Raw genomic sequence first — 13,723 nt, 5'->3', positions numbered from 1 at the left:
AGTTCCACACCACTGATGTTGGAGCATTTTTACAAATCAATTCTGGTTCATCCGTTTCATTCAACGATCCGCTTTCGCCCTTCTCATTCTCCGTCGCCGCGATGCTTTTTCCACCATGTGCGTATGAAAACAAAGGCACTGCGCATGCGCGTTTTACCCATATTCTATCACCATATTTCATTTTCTTATCGTTGCCCAACATTATACCGGTATTACCGTGAGCGGTATGATATGGCCCAGCCCTAGTTCGCACTAACCAAAACAACTACCATCTTCATCTCATGCGGCCCCCCCTGGCACCAGCTGGATGCTCAAGGCAAAAGGTGACGGGAATAACAAAATTCTCCTTTAGATAATAAAACTGTTTGTTGTGACTCTCTTTCCCCTCATTGAAGGCCACCCGTGTCGACCGAAGATTGTTGACTTTTGCTTAACCGGGTGAAGGGACGGCTGAACAGGGAACACACACACACACACACACACACACACACACACACACACACACACACACACACGCATGTACACTGACACATACCTACACTCCCCACCCCCTCCGAACGCCTTCGAAGCTTATGTCTTCTATGTTGTGAGATGTGATGATTCATATGCTGAGGTGTTTTTTCTGTTCTCAAACTGATCTCCCTGTTGGAGCTCAGTCTGGGGGGAGTTCTTTTTTCTCCTCGTCTTTCCTCATGTTGTGCATTTTCCATTGTTATAGCTCTCTGACCTGTCTTCTCCGTGTGATGTTGTAATGTATGTATGGTCGGAAGGGTAAGATGGCGCTGGCAAGGCTGGCAGCCTTAACCCAATTTCCCTCGGGATGAATAAAGTATTATCAATCAATCAATCAATCAATCAATCAATCAATCAAAACCAATGAGCAATCTGCATTGTAAGACGCAGTGAGTATAACGCGCATGGTTTTTTCTCCTCTGATGTGCTGCTGCTTCACACCGCTCCCTCCAATCCGAAGTTATTTCTGCTGCAGGCTACCAACCGCCCGAAAAAGTGACAGACTCAATAAATCAAAAACAAGAGAGAATTTAATTCTGTCTCCTTTCCAGAGAAAAACAATCAGCGTGAGGCACCGATCACTTGGTAACTCCCGTACTGTGCAGGGATGAAGGCTGCAGTGAGAACGGGCCAATTAGACGTAGATTATCCATAAGTCCTACATCCGAACAGTAAAAGTCCCACACACACACACACACACACACACACACACACACACACAAGGCAGTGATGCATCATGCTGACAACACTGTGAGTCTCCTCACTGCAGTGACCGCTGGGAGTGAACACTACAGCTGAGTTATGCTTGATAGATGAAGTGGCTACAACGCTGACAGATATGATCCCTGATGTTCCTCTGACCCGCTTCCATTGAAAGACTTTTATTATTTTAAGAGCATTCCTACTTTATTACTTCATTTGACTGGACACGGGAGAGACCGCGGAGCAGCAACAGCAAAGATCCTCAGACGGATCTTTGAACCGATGATGTTCCTGTTACACAATCAGTTTCGTTACCTCAGATCGTTACATTTCACATGTTTGTAGCGTATACATTGCACATACATTTTTGGAAGATGGAAATATTTTGTGTAGCTTATTTCACATGTAGACAGAGTGCAGATGCCAAACACCGGGGGGCGCTGCTGGGCGAGGTTAATCAATCAGACTGTCGATTGTTTGGATATCACTGCTGCTATTTAAAAAAGAAAAAGAAAAGAAAGGAAAACATGACACGCTTTTCAGGTCGCTCGAAAATCAATCAACCAGTCACTTAATCAATAAACCAGTAAATGAATCATTCTGCTGTTTGTAATGAAGAGTGAAAAAAATACGTTGACGTGACACCTCCCAAGTTTTCTCTCTCCCTCTGTCTGTGTCCTCTCAGTGTGTGAAAACACACGCACAGATGCACGCACACACACAGACACACGTGCACACACATGCACACACATGCACACACACACGCGCACACACAGACACACATGTGCACGCACTGGGAGGAATGTGGAGGAGTGCAGGTCATCTGGAGCTGAACCAGAAATCAGCTGCAGGGAAACAAACGAGGCTGCAGAGTTCACACTGAAGCACAAACTCCTTCACTCCTCTGCAGCGTCTCCATGATCCACTCTGTGCTTTTTACACAGCAGATTTAACAGAAACATTAAACACTTACCTCTGCCTCCGAAATCGCAGGATTCAAGTCATTTTATTGTCAGAGTCCTTCTTGTATGCAGCTGGTCTTTAAAACATCTGCAGCACTGATATTTCTGCCCATGCTTGTTTGCCAGCTGGCAGAATTTCATTGCACTAAATGTTGAAAGTTCAGCCACGCTCCACGAGAGAGACGTGATTTGTTCTTGATGCAGCTCCAACAGTGTATTTATGTAACTGCCGTTTCATTTCTCTTCATTTGTTTAAGCAGGCGTCTTATTTACAGGCTCGAACATCTGTTTGTTTTTGCACTAAGTGAGCGATCCATGTGTCCTTATCCATGTCCACGCTTTCATGACAGGTGCAGCAAAAGAACACATTTCATGGAGAAACATGGCCATCAGAGAGTTTTTGGGTATGTGGTGACCGCGCAGCTGTCAGCTTGTGAAATGATGACGTAATGGCCGCGTTTTGACTTCCTGCGTCTCCTGTTTCTGTGCAGCACATCTTTAAAGTCAGAGTGTGATCATCACCATGTTGATGCACCAAATTCACCTTGGAGACAGTGCCTGGTTGAGAGCGCTCGTAGCCCTGATCTCTGACTTCGAAGCAACCAAAGACAACAAAGATCAAAGGTTGACTGCAGGCAGTTGCATTCATTTTGGGCGTGCTGTGGTCTTCAACCGCTGTTTCCTGCACTGTGACTGTAACATGTGACTGTGGCGGTCTTTAGGTCATGTCTTGGTCTGATTAACCATCTCACCTGATTCCTGCCAGAGCGAAGGAAGAGCCCCCTCTTAACCTCTCTGAGCTGCTGAGATGCTTACCCCGACTCTGGGCGAGAGTTGTGACGACCCCTGGGCACTGGGTGTCTCTATTTTGGATTTTGTGTTGTGGTTTGTTCTGCAGGAGCTGATTGAAGTAACTGGATGTGTGAGCTACACCTGGGCCAATAAAAGCTCCCTCTCACTTGGTCTCCAGTTCTCTTTTTGCTCACCGACCTGATTTGGACAACCAGCTTCCTAGTGTAGATCAGTATGTGTTTTTGAGTGACACCCATGCATGCTTTACTGCTTCTACTTTGCACTTAGGATGTGTAATTTTCCCCCCAGTGCTTTTTGTTGGGGCCAGTGTGAACACAGTAATTGCACTCGGATGTGCGATCCCAAATCAAGTCCAGAGCGGTTCGTTTATGGCATGAACATGATCTGAGCTCGATCCGAACCAATCAACAGGTTTGGTTCGTGCGGTCTGAGCTGAATAACAGACATGATGAAAAGCACAAAGAGGCGTGGGCGTGATAGCTTCCTGCATGTGAGTGTGAGGTGTGCACATGTGATCACAATCTGACCGTGTCCGTGTGTTTTCATTGTTTGGGAACAGCCCCGTCATTAATCAGGAACGTGAGAGTGCGAGGCCGCTCTTACCGGGTCGCAACCCGGCAACGCTGTCTCACATCCTCATCTGCATCGCTGCGAGTCTACGTTTCATTTTTGGATTCCCGTGTGGAGTTTTTCTAACCTTTGTTTCCTTCACACTCCATTTTTTGGTTAAAGAGAGCTCGGTAAAACAGCTCTGCGATCTTGATATCCTGGGATAACAGGCTGTTTCTTGTGATTACAACTTCCCATCTTGTTTTCACAGGATTAAAAATAGCAGTTTGGTGAAGCTGCTATTTATCTGTCATTACCCCACGATAACAACGTCGTGGTTTTAAAGAGATTTCATATGACACGACAGACTGAGATCAGATGTTACAGTAAGATATCACAGGAACCATCGAGTCCCGAGAAAATCGTTTGGGGGAAGTTAAATAAATAAAAGCAGAATTTATATTTATTTCAGTAATGAGTGTAATCATTGTTTCTGCAAGCATGAGTGCCACAAATCTACAAGATAATTGTGATCCATCGCAGCTGTTTGCATCTGTCTGCAGCCGTGCTCCTCGTTACCAGCAAACAGACGGCGTGGCTAAATTAGCGAAGAGCAAAAATAGCTTTACCTGTCAGGTGTGTGTGGCGTGTCCTGCTGTGTTCAGTCCTGCAGAGACAAACAGAGACAGAAGAAGCTGTTAACGAGGAGCTCTGACTGACATTTACACTGACGTAAGGCGAGTACAGGCGCAGGCACATTAATGAACTGCTAAATCAGTAGCCTGTCACAGCTCATCGGCCACATTTAAACCACATACAGTGGTGAAAACACTGGCTGCAACCATAGACAGTATAAATATTGATGTAGGCACTGATGAAGTTCTGTTATGGAGCTGGAAGTGAGGCGTAAGCGGTTAAAAGTGGACACACCGCGCAGTCGTTGGGTTAACTTCTCAGAGCTGGAAGCTCCACGGGTCTTTTACAATGCAACAATGTCAATAAGGCTGCCTGATTAAAAACAAAAATCATAACTACAATGATTTTGGTTACTGGAAATAATATTCACTAAGAGAAGTTAAGGCAATTTCCTGGTTGAGTTACATTCCTACGCTCACCTATGGCCATGAAATGTGGCTATTGTGTTCCCTTAGCGGTGAGGGGCTCAGAGTAGAGTCAACACACCTCCAAACTGAAAGGAGCCAGCCAAGGTTCAAAGACCTGACTAGGATGCCTCGTTGGTGAGTCCCAGACGAGATGTTTGTGGGACGTCCTGCCAGGAGGAGACCCTGGGAAACCAGCTGGCTTTTGGGTTTATACTCAGTTGTGAACGCAGACAGCTGGGGAACCGATGTCCGAGCGATCATTCCTGTTAAACCTCTTTGAATCTTTGAAGTCCGCTGACTGGGTGGATTTTTTGCAGAAATAAAGTTCTTGCTTCATCCACATTTGGTGTTCGTTTATATTTTCTAAAGGTTTTCCTGATATGAATCCATTTTAGACTGTCATTCTAACTGTATCTAAGATTTCCCTCAATATGTTGTTGGGAGTGAAGAAGAACAACGCAAAACTGTTTCTCTTATGCTGAGGTCAGCAACCCATGTTAAGTTATAAACCTAACTGGATGACACAGTACGGAGACAGCATGGCAGCGGCGGGTACATGATCCAAAGCAACCCAAACTCTGATTTCCTAAACTTAACCGAGTAGTTTTTAGTTCTTAAACTCAAACGGTGAGTTAAAGTGAAAGTAAGAAAGGAGTTCAAGACAGAAAAGAAAGAATAAAAGGGGTCCCAGTGGGGCACGTCGCATGTAATGCAGCGTGGAGGGAGAATTTATAAGAGGCGCGTATATCACGCACCAGGGTTAGGGTGCACCGGACCAGCACGTGGCGAATGGCCCCGTATCCTTCCACTGCTTTTCTCTGTTATTTGTTTGTTTTCATTTGAAATATATTTAAAGTTCAAGAAAACTCTTCTATAAATAACGTTAATTGAATCCATGGCAAGTGTTACGCTAATTAAAATTATGTTAAACAAGCCCAATTTTAATTATTGGCCAAAATAACCGGGATTATCCCCCCATCATAATAGAGCAGTCCTGGTAACAGACAGCACTTTCAGTTTTAAAACTTCCAGCAGACGACCTCTGTGACCCCAGCTTAGCTCCATAATAAAACCACCGCCATACAAAATACAGTACAGCGCGTACACACACACACACACACACACACACACACACACACACACACACACAGCGCAGTCAGTGATTCCGCTCACGTCCACCTCAAATCCCCCGAGTGAGAAGGAGCGAGGAGACGATGAAGAGGAGGAGGAGGTGGTAACTGAAGGCACATTTACCATCTGTAATCAAAAGAACTCCGTGTTGGACTGCCGCCTCCCCCCTCCTACTATTCTCTCCCTCCTCTCTTTTTCTCTCTCTTCAATTTCCTCCCTTCTGTTGCAAAGCATGAGCAGCATACTGATGGTGGGATTACACACACACACACACACACACACAATCTAGTGAGAGAAGTAATGACTTTCTGCCTTCTCTTTCAATTCGCTCCGAGCTGCCAACTCCCACTGGGTCACCGTGTGTGTGTGTGTGTGTGTGTGTGTGTGTGTGTGTGTGTGTGTAAGAAACAGAAAGAGCAAAAGACACGAGGGAGGTGATACAACATCTCCAATTAGCTGGGCTGGTGGTCTGTTTGTGGGGTTTGGTGTGTGTGGCTGGATAATGAGGCCACACGGTGGAGGTCTTCAGGCAGGTTCAGGACCTGAACCTGCTCTCTGGACTTTCTGATCCACCTGATTCCACTTAAAGACCTCAGTCTGTCTGCAAAAATGTATTTTCTTTCGCCCTCTGCAGAAGGCTTCCAGCAAACAGCCGCGGCAGGTCTACAGATGGAGCTCGCTGGGCATTTTATCATAACCGAATGCACACGTGTACCTGCTTATCATAACTGCATTTGATTATCAAACCACACATCAAAGTGCAGTCAGGAGTTGGCTACTTTAAAAAAACTGAAAAAACAGAACTGGACCACACATTTTAGTTTTGCATTAAAAGCTGATTCAGTGAGATTTCTAACAGAGTATTTTCAGTTACTGTGGTTGGGAAAAGTGGTAGAAACTCTGAGAGCAACAACTAAACACATTTAAAGTCACTGAATTTTAAAAAGGTTTGGAACGAGCCAAAAACTACGAGACACACGAAAAGAGGGACGCGTGCGTATGTGCTGCACGTCGCAGTGGAGTCAAATACTTTCAATGGTCCATCTGAGAAAAAGCGTGTGCACTGAGAATTTGAGTATTCCAGTGATGAAGGCCTGAAGAATACAACAGTTAATTGGAAACAGTGAAAGGTAACACAAGTGTTCACTGTAACTTCACTCTGTCTCCCATATAATTAGATTCTGCTTGTGGCTTTAGCGACAGGAAGGTGCACGTGTGTCCCGGCCACTAACAATGGATACCAGAGCAGTGATCAGCCACCTCTCCAGCGAGTTCCACATCCCAGAGATGGAGCTTCACTTTTTTGGACTCAAGCTGTGGAAGTCTTCAGCAGAGCAGCACATACAGTGGCTTGCAAAAGTATTCGGCCCCCTTGAACTTTTCCACATTTTGTGACATTACAGCCACAAACATGAATCAATTTTATTGGAATTCCACGTGAAAGACCAACACAAAGTGGTGTACACGTGAGAAGTGGAACGAAAATCATACATGATTCCAAACATTTTTTACAAATAAATAACTGAAAAGTAGGGTGTGCGTAATTATTTAGCCCCCTGAGTCAATACTTTGTAGAACCACCTTTTGCTGCAATTACAGCTGCCAGTCTTTTAGGGTATGTCTCTACCAGCTTTGCACATTTAGAGACTGAAATCCTTGCCCACTCTTCTTTGCAAAAGTCAGATTAGATGGACAGCGTTTGTGAACAGCAGTTTTCAGATCTTGCCACAGATTCTGGATTGGATTTAGATCTGGACTTTGACTGGGCCATTCTAACACATGGATATGTTTTGTTTTAAACCATTCCATTGTTGCCCTGGCTTTCTGTTTAGGGTCGTTGTCCTGCTGGAAGGTGAACCTCCGCCCCAGTCTCAAGTCTTTTGCAGACTCCAAGAGGTTTTCTTCCAAGATTGCCCTGTATTTGGCTCCATCCATCTTCCCATCAACTCTGACCAGCTTCCCTGTCCCTGCTGAAGAGAAGCACCCCCAGAGCATGATGCTGCCACCACCATATTTGACAGTGGGGATGGTGTGTTCAGAGTGATGTGCAGTGTTAGTTTTCCGCCACACATAGCGTTTTGCATTTTGGCCAAAAAGTTCCATTTTGGTCTCATCTGACCAGAGCACCTTCTTCCACATGTTTGCTGTGTCCCCCACATGGCTTGTGGCAAACTGCAAACGGGACTTCTTATGGTTTTCTGTTAACAATGGCTTTCTTCTTGCCACTCTTCCATAAAGGCCAACTTTGTGCAGTGCACGACTAATAGTTGTCCTATGGACAGATTCCCCCACCTGAGCTGTAGATCTCTGCAGCTCGTCCAGAGTCACCATGGGCCTCTTGGCTGCATTTCTGATCAGCGCTCTCCTTGTTCGGCCTGTGAGTTTAGGTGGACGGCCTTGTCTTGGTAGGTTTGCAGTTGTGCCATACTCCTTCCATTTCTGAATGATCGCTTGAACAGTGCTCCGTGGGATGTTCTAAGGCTTGGGAAATCTTTTTGTAGCCTAAGCCTGCTTTAAATTTCTCCATAACTTTATCCCTGACCTGTCTGATGTGTTCTTTGGACTTCATGGTGTCGTTGTTCCCAATATTCTCTTAGACAACCTCTGAGGCCGTCACAGGGCAGTTGTGGAGCTGTTTTGCAAAGAAGAATGGGCAAGAATTTCAGTCTCTAGATGTGCAAAGCTGGTAGAGACATACCCTAAAAGACTGGCAGCTGTAATTGCAGCAAAAGGTGGTTCTACAAAGTATTGACTCAGGGGGCTGAATAATTACGCACACCCTACTTTGCAGTTATTTATTTGTAAAAAATGTTTGGAATCATGTATGATTTTCTTTCCACTTCTCACGTGTACACCACTTTGTATTAGTCTTTCACGTGGAATTCCAATAAAATTGATTCATGTTTGTGGCTGTAATGTCACAAAATGTGGAAAAGTTCAAGGGGGCCGAATACTTTTGCAAGCCACTGTAGTTTCTAACCTGCTGTAAGTTCTGATTACAGTTACCGTCCACACAACAGAACAGGCACTGCCAAGCAGACCTTTACAGTGGAGTTACTCCACCCAGCAACGGGATGAGAAACTCTCTGGAACAATACATATCTGATAAGGATAGAACAGGAAGGGCCAGGGCTGGTTGGCAGGAACAAAACTATCAAAATAAGAATGATGGTCACCCACTTGTAAATCGATCAATGATGTCATCATTCTCTTGGGTGGATAAAAAATAAAACGAAACTAAAAAAAGTTTGGGAGTTTACGATACGCGGGCGGACGCTCTATGTGGGTGAAACACTGCTCCATCCATGATTTAAAACTTCCAATCATCACGTTAATCACAAACTCTGTGATTTTAATTGAGATCAAAACGCCGTGACCAGACAAGCACAACACTGAACCTAATTAAAACTACGATAACTCTGGTAATTAACTTTAGGACAAACTGCTGTGGCTTTCATTAACCCTGAACTGTCTCAGGGTTTCTTTGCTGCACACAATTTTCCTGTGAAGTTTAAAGACATGGTGCTGTAGTCATTTGTTGCTGCACAGTCACAGTGTGTACTGGCCTCATGCTCGTCAAAGGCCCACATCCACTGCCCACACTGGTTTCAGCATGTTCTAACAAGCCATAATGTCTCACATTAACAACCAGGTTTATGGTGCTGGATCTTTAATGCCAAATATCTTCAGCAAAGTTTCGGATGCGTGCTGCTCCATTTTTCTGTCAGATTTTAAAAAGTTGAAATAGTCCAAGCACTGAAACTGACTGATCTTCTTTCTTTCAGTGTGCACAGCATCTTTTATCCAGTCATGCAGAAAATACACGAGTTATATCGAACATTTCTTGAACTTTCAGAACTGTGGTTATTCCCAGCAACATGAAGCAGGAAGTGCTTGGTTTCCCTGAGCTAAATTAGCTGCAGGATAGATACTCCTGAAGTGTAGATGTGGGCTGGATGGCACACAAAGCAGAAAATCTGTAACAGAGGAGGTTTTGTTGTTGCTGATTCTTAAATCCATTTGTTCAACTGAGCTGACGGGCTGGGTCTGGCACTGTAACATGAAACAGCTGTTTCTTGAAACAGTTGCCCAAATGAGCATTGCCGTAGCGACTAACAATTAGCCAATCAGTCCAATAGGGAGAGTCAAAGCTGTTTTCAAGCACTGTTAAATTGTGCACCTCAACGGTGAGATTTTAAAAGGCTTGTTTGTTTTCAGGCATCCTTCAAGAACACAGAGAAACAAGCTGAACTGTTCACTAAATCCTAAAGCCCGTCAAAAAAAGTTTGTCATCGTGACTTAAACTGACATTAGATTCAGGCGAATTCATCGGCCTCCTCTGACTATTAAGACCGAATCCCATTGTCTGTGAAAACCAGTAAGAGTGGACACAGTGTCCTTCTGTCTGCTATCCGGCTAGGTTTTCTTTTACAATAATGTAACTGTTCATCAATAAAGAATGTTTTCTTTCAATAAATTGCATGTTTCTAACCTGCCTTGAAAAATTGTCATCTTTGTTTATCTGTCTACAGACACTGATGTGAACCAGGGCTTCCCCCTAAGCCTCTGAACTGAATCATTAGACGAAAAGCCCTCAAGTCTGACTTTATTTCGGCCATTAAATTATTTGAGCTCTTTTCGTTGCATCAACACTGCACATTGACTGTTGGAAGACAAGAGCACGGCAAGTTGTTACTTACTTACAAAATGACCTGAGTACATTTTAGCTATGATGGATAAAGCAGGTAGCATAGTTTGTTTTGCTTTGATGGTCTCGTCGTCATGCAGTAAGTCAGATAAGCCTGCACAGAAGCTAGAAAGACTAGATGAACCCAAACAAGCAAAATAGATACAAAACACCTCACAAAAAGATGAGCCGGCAGCAGCTCTGTTTCACAATTAGATCTACACTTTGCTCATCATGTCTAGTTTTAAATGTTTAGTGTTCGTGGGTCTAGCTTTGTATCTATCCATTTATCTGTCTAAATCACTGCTGTTAGCCGCGGTTAGCCTCTGTTAGCTGCTGTTAGCCTCTGTTAGCTGCTGTTCGCTGATGTTAATGAAACTTTCTTTGAAGTGGCTCTTACATTCTTTGACTCTGACACTTAGCAAACAAAACCTAATACGATGTGAGAATGTAGTCAAAATGTTTATCAGAAGGAAAGTGTGATTTTCAGGACACTCGAGCCTAGCATTAGCTTGTATAATGTTAGCTTATAACCAGTTGCTGCTGTTCTTCAGCCAGCTTGCTGATAAGTATCAAAAGATAGGAGGGTGGCACGTGTAATCTGCTGACAATAAGTAACTGCGACAATATCTGGAATAAATGAGCACGTTTTCATGTGTTAGAGCCCTGACTTGAATTCAGGAGATGAGGCTTGAGACACACCATGCAAACACCCGAGTTCTAGCACTTATCTGCAAATACTTGCTAATTAACCACCGAGAATGGTTAGCTTTGGTATAAAAGCTTGTTTAAAATTGCACAACTTTTACTTTGAAGGTTAATGGTTTGTTTCATAACTGCTTAGCGGGTAGTTTATGAAATATTTTAAAATATACAATTCCCCAATGCCTGGGTCCAGTGGGGGTCTGTTTAGGGCTATTCAGCAACCTTGCATTAATGGCAGCACAGTTCAGAACCCACAGAGTTGTCTCCATAGAGGAACACACTAAAAGTCTTGTTTTGGATTTTGGTTGGTAGACGGCAGAAACTGTAAAAATGTAACTGACTGGAGAATGCACTGCAGCTCTTTGATGGTTTGATTGTTTTTTCTGTTTTACGTTGATGAAAGATGACCTTTTGCTGTTTTTTTACTGCAGAGTTCACTACGGATGTCAAATGCCCATTTAATATCACTTAACTTGATTCTTTCTGACGGCACTATGTATTACAAACTGTTTTTAAAAACTGAAGGACGTGCATGTGTATAAATGAAAAGTATCTGTAGAGAAAAGCAAGTGGCAAATGAATTTAAAGGAAAACTAAAGAAACGCTGAGCAGCAGCAGCACTCTGAGGGAGCAGAGTGATCGACATCTGAGAGAATCTCCAGTTTCCAGATTCTTCTTCTGTTTCGTATCGACGAGTGCTGCTCTGACGCCTCCACATACACAGGGAGGCGCCACCAGGTCAGATAGGAGAGGAGGAGCTTTTATAGGAGGTGATGGGGTCCGAAATTTTGTGCACGTGTGTGTAAAAGAATCCCCCAATTCTCATTTCATGCTTCAGTGAAAAGCTTTTCAGCCATCATTGTTTCTCATCCTCACCTTCTTTCCTCTTCATCACCCTCCTTCTCTTCTGTCCTTTCTCTCCCCCTTTGCTTCCTTTTTCCTTACCTCTTCCATCCTTTAATCTTTTTCCTTCTATCCTCATTTCGTCTTCTTTCTCCTTTGTTCCTCTACTCTCTAAACATTAATAATATTGGCCCTTCTTCCTCTCCTGCAGCTACTTCTGGCACAGTTTAGAAATAAATCCATCACCTGTGTCTGTGATGTAAAACCACTAAAAGAAGAAAAGAAAAAAAACCCTCTGTTTGGGATAAAAAAAATGTTTTGCTACAATAAGGTGTGAAAACTGAAGCTTATGTGGAAGTGCTAACTACAGTTCCTCTAATGACCACTTGCTGACTCTAAGCAAATATGTTCTTGTTGTAAAAATGTCCAACTTTACACTAACATGCTTTTTAATGCTGTAAACTTGTAACTCATCATCATGTAACTGATTTATAGGTTTAGCTTGCTGACCAAGATTTGGCAATTCAAGCTCTCATCCAAATATCAACTTTTTATTAGTCCTTTATTTATCCAGGTAAAAAATCTCATTGAGATTAAAAATCTCATTTCCAAGAGAGACCTGGCATCATGGCAACAAAAGTCAAAATCCTCTGAAAAGAAAAAAAAAAAAAAAACATGGCTGAGGCCAAACTAACCTTCAAAATGTGGAGTGAAAAACCAAACTGTAAAGTAACCTTTTATATACAGTTTGTGGTATGAAACGAGACCATCAGACCAGTACTATTCAGTTTCCTTCACATCTTAAAACAACTGCAGTTTGTTTTTTTGGTGTGCTCGGGTCACATATTTTATGGTGTGTTTTAAGCAAATGTACAACCAACTGTTTGTAGTTTAAATTAGTTTGAGTTTAGCTACGTCTCCACAGGTGCCAACAACTTTTTGTATTACTTTTTTTATTTATTCCAATAGTAAAACTTTATATATTTGTCTGTATACACAAAGTTCAGCAGTGCTTCCACTTTGATTGTATGCTTGTGCTTACCCTTGTTGGCATGCACAATGCTAAGACTCTGTAGTTGGTCATCAGGTTTGCAGAAACCTCAAGAGGGATTTTGGCCCACTCCTCGTTATAGAAACTTTAAAAATCCTTTAGTTGTCTTGGCTTCAGCTCGCTCCACAGATTTTTGATGGGACTGAAGTCTGGAGACGGGGGAGGCCACTCCATGACCTTAATGTGCTTCTTCTTTAGCCATACTTGGCAGTAAGCCTTTTGTCATTGTCATTCTGGAAGACTCTTCCATTGACCCAACTTTAGATTTTTGTCTGAAGGAAGGAAGTTCTTGTCTGAGATTTTATGGTACGTTGGCCCATCCAACAAGGAAGCAAAATGTTTCCACCTCCATGCTTGACTCTAGGGAAAGTGTTCTTTAGGTCATACTCAGCATTTATCTTAGGAAACTTAAGACGGCCTGTACCTGTGCCTTCTGGAGCAGGAGGACCTCACAGGCACTGCAAGAATTAAGTCCTTTAGTGTCTTACCCACGGTGTTCTTGGTGACTGTGGTCCCAACAGCCTTCAGGTCATTAACAAGCTCCTCCTGTGTAGTTTTAGGCTCATCCACCACCTTTCTCATGATCATCCTCATGGAGCTGCAGACTGAGAGCAAGTTATTACAGAAGAAATATTTCTTCTGTTTCCAAATAATCGCTCCAACA

At 43.3% G+C, this 13,723-nt stretch overlaps 1 protein-coding gene across 6 annotated transcripts in view; it reads right to left on the bottom strand.

Annotated features, from left to right (window-relative positions):
* sulf2b (sulfatase 2b) overlaps positions 1-13,723 on the bottom strand; it is a 120,838-nt gene that overhangs the window by 91,836 nt on the left and 15,279 nt on the right. For all 6 annotated transcript variants that reach the window (XM_063463037.1, XM_063463032.1, XM_063463030.1 and 3 more), the window contains exon 2: positions 4,169-4,206. The gene's annotated coding sequence lies outside the window, so the exon portion shown is untranslated. The remainder of the gene's footprint in view (positions 1-4,168; positions 4,207-13,723) is intronic.

This window comes from Pelmatolapia mariae, linkage group LG20 (genome assembly GCF_036321145.2).
Source record: "Pelmatolapia mariae isolate MD_Pm_ZW linkage group LG20, Pm_UMD_F_2, whole genome shotgun sequence".
NCBI classification, from domain to species: domain Eukaryota; kingdom Metazoa; phylum Chordata; class Actinopteri; order Cichliformes; family Cichlidae; genus Pelmatolapia; species Pelmatolapia mariae.
The sequence above is the reverse complement of the archived record's forward strand: the minus strand, read 5'-3'. Positions and strand labels throughout refer to the sequence as shown.